The sequence below is a fragment of the Aptenodytes forsteri genome, unplaced genomic scaffold (assembly GCF_000699145.1).
Source record: "Aptenodytes forsteri isolate BGI_AS27 unplaced genomic scaffold, ASM69914v1 Scaffold482, whole genome shotgun sequence".
NCBI classification, from domain to species: Eukaryota; Metazoa; Chordata; class Aves; order Sphenisciformes; family Spheniscidae; genus Aptenodytes; species Aptenodytes forsteri.
This window is the reverse complement of record NW_008795046.1, coordinates 237,075-244,750: the sequence shown is the minus strand read 5'-3', so window position 1 is coordinate 244,750 and position 7,676 is coordinate 237,075.

The window sequence follows — 7,676 nt, the reverse complement described above, 5'->3', positions numbered from 1 at the left end:
AGCCCCATACTAGCTACTGTGAAGAAAATTAACTCTATCCCAGCCAAAACCAGCACAAACATTGATAATTTTTTATAAATATTGTATAATTATAAACATGTACAAGTCTTCCCAAATACAAGGATATATTGCAGTTATCTTTCTAGCTGATTTGCCTGTACGGATTTGGACAGATCTCCAACACTCTGATAATATCTTCTGACAGTGCCTGAAATTCTCCTTACATTTCCTTATATCCTCATATAAGATAATAGGAGTTGTGCCTGGGGATTCTTCCACAGCCTCCAGCTCAGCTTCTGCAATAGCAATGAGCAGTACTCAGTCCTGTGGGAGTAACAGCGTGTCTTGCTTCACGCAAGATTTAGACTTCAGCTTTGTGCTGAGACTTCTTCAAAGGCAGCCAGGAAGAGCAAGGTTGCCAAACCTCACTGCAACCCTAATGGGATTCAGTCATCCAGTTGCCCTAGGCTGCTGTGAAAATCCCACTCTCAGCTCCATATCTTGCTATTTGCATAATGTTCACACCCCCATGCTCTAGCTTGGCTAGCTCAGTCCCTAGGAGGCAACCTGTCTTTGGCTGTCTTAAAGAGCTGCAATTTGGTTGATGTGACCAAAGAAAACACAGGAAACACATCAGAGTAAAGAAGGAAATCAAGAGAAAATCAGATAACAACACTCATCCTCAGCATTGCCTTGAAAGAAGTGAGTTAGCTGTAGAGAACAGAAGGAGCAGCCACCAACTAAATAGGTCAGGTTACCAGCATGAGGCTATTTAGACAGGGATAGTAGGAGTGGTGATCAGATACGCAAAGCTTTTGAGATGCAGATTTAAATTCCCCTGGTCAATGGCATGGCTCCAGATGTTCTCTCGTGTAGCAGGGCAGAATTTTTCCACTGTAATCCTGCTTTCTCCTCCAGGTTTCACTCACCATAAACTTTTCATTAGTGCCCTTAACATGAGGCAGAAAAGTCTTCAAACTAACACCTGTTGCATCTATTTTTATAAGCCAAGGGACTGATTGGTTCCACCGGGGATTCAAGAATAAAACGTATTTAGTAGCCACAAAGGTTTTCTATTAACTTTATACTTCTTTTCCTTTCAAAACTTGGGACTATATAACCTATATGTGCTGCCCGCCGCTGTTCCTTTTTGACGTAAACCTCTCTTTGTTTTGCTCCTTTAAACTCAGTGCCAGATTTTGCTCGCACTTGTCCCTGTGTAGATCCAAAATAACTCCTTGGACGCTAATAATGCAATTCCAGGCTCTCTCTGGGGTAGCTGAGAATAGGAGCTGGCCCTTGTCGGTTCAAATTTACCCTTGATGCAACTTCACTGAGGGTGACGGAGCTGCCATGAGGGTATTTTTGCCTCACCGCCCTGTGACACTAAGTGTTTCCTGCAGGCTGCAAACAGTTGGAGTGTTGTCCAGCCAAACCTGGTGAGTGCAGCGGGTCACACATCTCTCCGAAAGCTCTGGAGCTAAACTGGGTCAGCGGAGGCATGACAGTCCACATCAGCCACAGAGTGGCTCGCGTTACTTATGTGAAGGAAGAAAAACATGTGCGGACGCATCCGTCCAAACCTGTAACTGGAGGTGACAGTGGTGAGGGGAGTTCCCCTCTCCGCTCTCTCATCAGAGATCCTCGATAATAACCCCCGAAGGAGAGAGTCTCTTCCTGGGCAGCTGCAGATTTAATTTTGGTCTTTGTCCAGCCCAAGCAGCTCAGATCTCTAAAGAAGTGGATTTTCTATACAATAGGGGTGGGATGCACCGAAGCGTGAGGAGGAGGAGGGACACCAGGTGTCTATGAATGAGCTAATGAGGAGCCTGAAATGCCTCCGTATCCCTCCCCTGCCCCCTTGTTCTGCCCTTGGACTGTAACACGGAGCAGCACAATGAATCAGTATTAGCCCCGGCGCAGCTGCGAGAGGTCAGGCCCTGCACTTTTGTACGGGCGTCTTTAATTTAGGCTCCTCGGGGACTCATTTTTCAACCGATGAGAGGACTAATGCTCGAGCTATTGGGGGAAATGACATCAGTCGGTGAGAGGACAGGCGTTTAAGAAAGGCAGCTTGTACTTCAACCTCTCCTACCACACCCTCGGTGTGATGCTTAGGTAGCCTTTTCTGCCTTGGTCTCTTTTTAGGAGCCTGTATAAAGTCAATAGCCCAAATCCATTCACCTATTCTGCCACTGATTTTCAGGAACGCAAAACTTAAGGAAATAGGGGATTGCTTTTGGTGGCATTCAGCGCAAGGTTAAGTCCAGTGTGACAAAGTGTGACAGTAACAGAGGCAGAGATAGATGTGTGCTTTTTGCTAACTGCATCATATGGAGAGTTAAGATTATCTTCATTCTGGTCTACTCTCTCGACCGCTAAATATTAAGTCCTTTTGATCGGCTCTGATGCTCCACAATGCTGCCTGCTACTTGCACACTATTATTTTCTACCTAGTTTTATTGACATGGCCCGTGTTATTAACTGCAAGCTATTTCTCCAGGGAAAATTAGGTTGTCCAGCCAACCTGCAAGGAACAGAAGGGATGCCTCATGCACATGGAGCAGGACCCCTCTGTCTCCAGTCTTTGGACAATTAACAAGTAGCATTAATGAACTACCGGAGGGCGCAGCCCTGCCCAGCTGGAATGGTGGTGGCTGTGATGGTGGCAGGAGGGAAATGCCGGTGAAGGCAACAAGGCAATCCTCAGCACCAGGGACGGGATACACACTAGGGAAAAACATCCACTCTAAGGAGCAGGTACTGGATGTGGGCACTGAAGGCCTGGTTGCCTTCTCACTAAGGAAATCCAAAGTAAATGTAGAAAAATCAGAGAAAATGCACCTGCAGAAAAAATTAGAGTAAAGTAGGAAAGGAAACAGGCTATGAAAGTTGTTATCTAGCATCTGTGCTGAAAAGCAAAAATAAAAATTTCCATGACTTACACTAATATAAATTAGTATTATTCCTACCAAAGTAAGTGGACTTACACTGGCATACACACAAAGGAAAATGAGGTCTCATAAAGAACAACGGTCTCTGGATTAAATCCATCAGTGGTGTAAGCAAATACATTCCACAGACCTCAAAGGAGCCATGCCTGCTTGTACCCACGGTGAATTTGGTCCATTTTCCCCGGAGGCCTTTTTCCATTTTAAATATAGCAGCACGCAGATGGCCAGAGCTACAATGGGGTGCCCGGCTTTGTATTAAAAGAGGCAGCTTGACTTCAGCTTGAATGTACTGACGTGCTCCACTGTGATTATATTTTTAGAGCTATCAGTGAACAATATTTCAACTGCTTGTCAACTTGGGCTTTCAGATCCTCAAGCATCAACATAAACATAAAAAGATGTTTAATATTGATGGCTAATATTGACAGGATTCCTAGTATAGCTATTTAAGCAATATGAGCTTGCATGTGTACATACATACATGTAGACATTATTGTTTATAGTTATATATTCATATATATATATATGCTGCTGTTTGCTATACCACAGACATGTTATACCACGCACAAATGCACAGAGTTATTGGTTATAATAATCCCTTGGAAATCAGGCACTGCCATGTGTTTTGACTCAATTTATCTACTTTCCCTCAAGGTCAATCCAGCCTTCTCTCCGGGAGTGCTGAATAGTCACTGCTCCCATTAAACGCTGTGGCAGCCATGCATAATCACCTCCTCTGAAAATCACATTTAGCTCTCACAAGCTTGCTTATGATGGGTCCTGGTCTGCTGGTGCTTCTCTTATTTTCAAAAAAAAATACTCCCATTATACGTCTGCAGTATCTTCCTGGAGGATGAGTCTGATAACTGTACCACTGGCAGCTTCTGTTCTTGAAATGGGACTCTGCAAAGCTTCACCTCAGACTTCACCTCAGGCCTCTTTGAGCTTTGCCTGTCATGCTAAGAAATGTATTTTTGGAAGTGTATCATCTCTGTCATTAGGAATGCTGGGTCTTCTGCTGCTTTTCCAAACAGCGGCACCGCAGGCATCTCTGGCTGTGTTGCAAGTTTGCAGGCAGGCAAACAGGATGGCCAGCGAGCACCTGCTTTATTAATTACACGAGTGTTAGCTGGTACAGAAGAAGGTAGCCTTTTATTCCTCCCAGGGCTCTTTTCACCTGAGCAGCCCCCATGAAGGGCAGAGACACCTTTGGTCCCCCCTGTTCCTGGAAGCAGAAGGGAGCTGATGTTGCTGTGGCACTGCAAAAGGTCAGTGATGAACACAAGCCTCAGTGTCCTCCTTTTTGGCCAGGGAGCAAGTAGGGGTCATTGGCTGAGACCTAATGATACCTACAATTGATGAATGCAGCGATTAAAGGGGGACATGATAGCTGAGAGGCATATTACACAGTGTGCCTTTCTAACAGCTAATTACCACAGATGCAAGGGCTTTGCTCCTGCATTGAAACCCGCTTCAATCAGTTTTACACAGATGTAGCCTGACGGTCTGGTCTCAGAAGCAGCACTTCTAGTCTTCCCATGAGTCAGATTTGTGGGTTCAAATAAGCCGTGACCAGGACAATACCAGTGGCCTGGGCAATGTGGATGCCCTCTCAAGCTAGATGCTTGTGTGCTCCTGAGGACCGTGTTGGGAACCGGGTTTCACAGGGGACGTGCCGGGCAATCCCTTTGCCTGCAAGTCTCTTGTGGCGGGGGTGAGCTTGGGCAGCCAAGCTGTTACAGGCCCCTCTCCATCATAAGAAGAGTCAGGGCAAAGGAATCCTCCTTGAGTAGCAACCCTGAAGGTAGGGCAGCATCAGCTTATAACATGTCATATGAAAAAGTTTCACTGGTCGTTTATCACTGGCACAGGGCAATTTTACACCAGGAGCCTGTCACGGAATGAGGAACCAGATCCTGCCTTCATTTCTGACCACATCCCCTTTCACAGTTGTTCAAATCCGATTTAAAAATTCACACAGAATTTTTTTTTTCAGGAGAAGAAAAGTAAATTCTGCTCAAAAAGCATTAAAAGACCTTGCCTACCACTGATTCCCGATACCACTTCCCAGTGAAAAATTTGCCAAAGATCTATCACTCTGTGTGTGCGGCACTCCTAATGCAGCCAGGTCCTGGTTCACAGCTCAAGACATCTGCTCACCCACAACAACAACAGATAAGCATTAAGGTTTTGTCAGTCTTCTGACAGCTTTGAGTGCAACACATCTAGTACTGTCTTCAGCCACACTCTGGCCGGCTGCAGTGATGTTAATCCCAATTTACATCCAGGTTTGCGTGCTGAAAATCGTATTTACCGCTTAAAATACTGTAAAGTAGTTGAAAAATGTTGCCGTGCAGCACTGCTGCATGCTTGTTTTGCAGAGATTTTTTTTTCTACAGATGCTCAACCACTTGGTGGTGCTACAGAAAGGGTCTGCTTCGCTTTCTAGAGCAAAGCAGGTTTCTTCTCTTTCATGAAAGGTATCCAGAGATCACATTAGATAAAGCTGTGGCAAAAAGCACCTTTCTTCCCCTCTCTTTTCTCATATGAGTATAGCCTTTGCAATGGTCAGGTTGAAATCTTAGAAATCTAGCTATCATATTTCCCCACCGAATGTGTGTGTAAAGTTACAAGCTCGGCTAATTCATTTCCCTCTATCGGATATTTGATCTACACATTTCCAATGGAGCTGAAAATTGCAGGAGAGGGGGCGTCCCAGGAGAATTGACCCATTTAAAAATGAACGTGCTCCACGCCACCTTTTGCTTGCTTTCCCTTACGATCCAGCGCTAATTTTTCTTTTTCTCTGGCATTATCCCTCGCAGCCAGCAAACCTTCAGATTGCACATTCAAGAGTTCACGCTGCGGTGACACAGAGCAGAGGATGTGTGTCACTCAGTGCAAAGCCAGCGAGATCCGGCCACCGAAACCCCTTCAGCTCCTTGGAAAACCCCAGGCACACTCTGTGGGTGCCAGCTGGCACACAGGGATGAAAGGTGAAAACGCTCCTTTTTATCAAGCCAGGGCAGAAAGGCGATGAAAGCCCTGATGGAGCAAAGTTCTTGAGCTTCATGTCTAGGCCCTACGGGGGAAATGCCGACAACAAGCCTCCTGCATCTGCCCCAGCAAGTGAGTGTGGGTTGAGGACCGAGGGAAGGGAACAGAAGCGGGGAGGGATGAGACAGAAGACTTCAGACAGTATCATGGCGAGGGGGGATGAATGCGGAGGGAGAAGATTAGTAATTTCCAGCTGTTTTGCAGCAGCGTCTGGTTGATTCTAGGCAGCCTAACTGGTGTCGTCTTCCTAGGCTTCGGTGCTGGCAAAGGCTCCTGTGCATGGAGCCCTCACAGAGATTAGCACAAGCTGAGGTAAAGTGAGAAGGATTTGGCCTTGCTAAAGCAATGGGAAGTATGCAGAGGTCACGTTGCTCCTCTTATTAAATTTGAATACTTTTTTCATCTTGGTAACAGACCTTCAAACGTTCTTTAGAAATGAGTGTCCTGTTCCATTAAAAATAAATCTGTTTCTTTCTTATAACACAATTAGTGTCAGCAAAGCATTCTGCAGATCCTAGAAGATTTATTTTTGTATAATTCTTGGGAGGCAGGAAAGAGTATTCTAGTTCTGGAGGAGAGATAAGGAGACACAAGTTTAAAAGTGTTTTTAGGCCCTGGGCCAGATTTTCTGATTTGCCATAGCTCACAGAAGGGAGGGAGGCATCTCTTCAAGCCTCTGGACTTGCTGGGGAAGGTAGCTCTTTCCTACAGTTAGCATTACCCAAAGCATTGTGCGCTTTGCATTGATACGGCGCAGCTGGCAGCATCAATGTGTTGCCTTGCTTCTCCTGTAGGATTGTGGCTGCCTCTTCTCTTAAGATCTGTGTTGTCTTTTTGGGGTTGTTGAACCGTGACTGTCTGTGGCCTCAGTGCAGGCTGTAGAAACCTAGGGGTGGCTGTCGTGCGGACCAGCTAGCATCAGCTCTAAAGAAAACGACCTGTCATCTCAGCATAGCAAGAACATCTCTTCCCCACCCCTAAAACCCCCCACCCCAGCCCTGACACTCACCCTGCTGTGGGCCCGGCAATGAGGACGGCGTTGGCGTCAGAGGGGCTGTCACTGTCCTCCTGGATGCCAGCGCACGAGGGGGTGGCATCCTCTGCTCCCCTATGCCTGCTATGGGGGTTTCAGAAATTTGCAATTCCCTTTATACTGCATGAGAAGCACAAAGGAAACACAGAGAGCCACAAAACCTTCCCCCTCGCAATTCCCTAGGCAGTGAAATGAAATTTTTATGCGTAATGAGGTTTTGATCAAGTTTGTCGCTTAGCCAATTTGCTATTGATTTAGAGTTCTCTCTGCTAGAAAACAGACATAAAGGATGGGATTTTAAAAAGATTTAATGGAAAATTATATTTGGTTCTTGGGCATCTACACGTAAACAGATTCATCTTCCATTTAACTGCTCTTTGTAGTTTGCTGCCCCAGATTTCTGGGTATGTCCTTTTCCTGTGGAAGTCGTACTGTATCGTTGGTACACATCCTAAAGCCGTAATATTCTGTTTACATCTTTCTAATCACTTGCCCTAAAATGATTACATTGCCATTAACAGTTTTTATTATTTGACCTAATTTTATTTACAAGTCACAGACAACACTATTTTCTAAAGCCAGGAAGTGGCTGCAAACAAATGAAAAGTAAACAAAAAAAAGCTAAAGGAAGC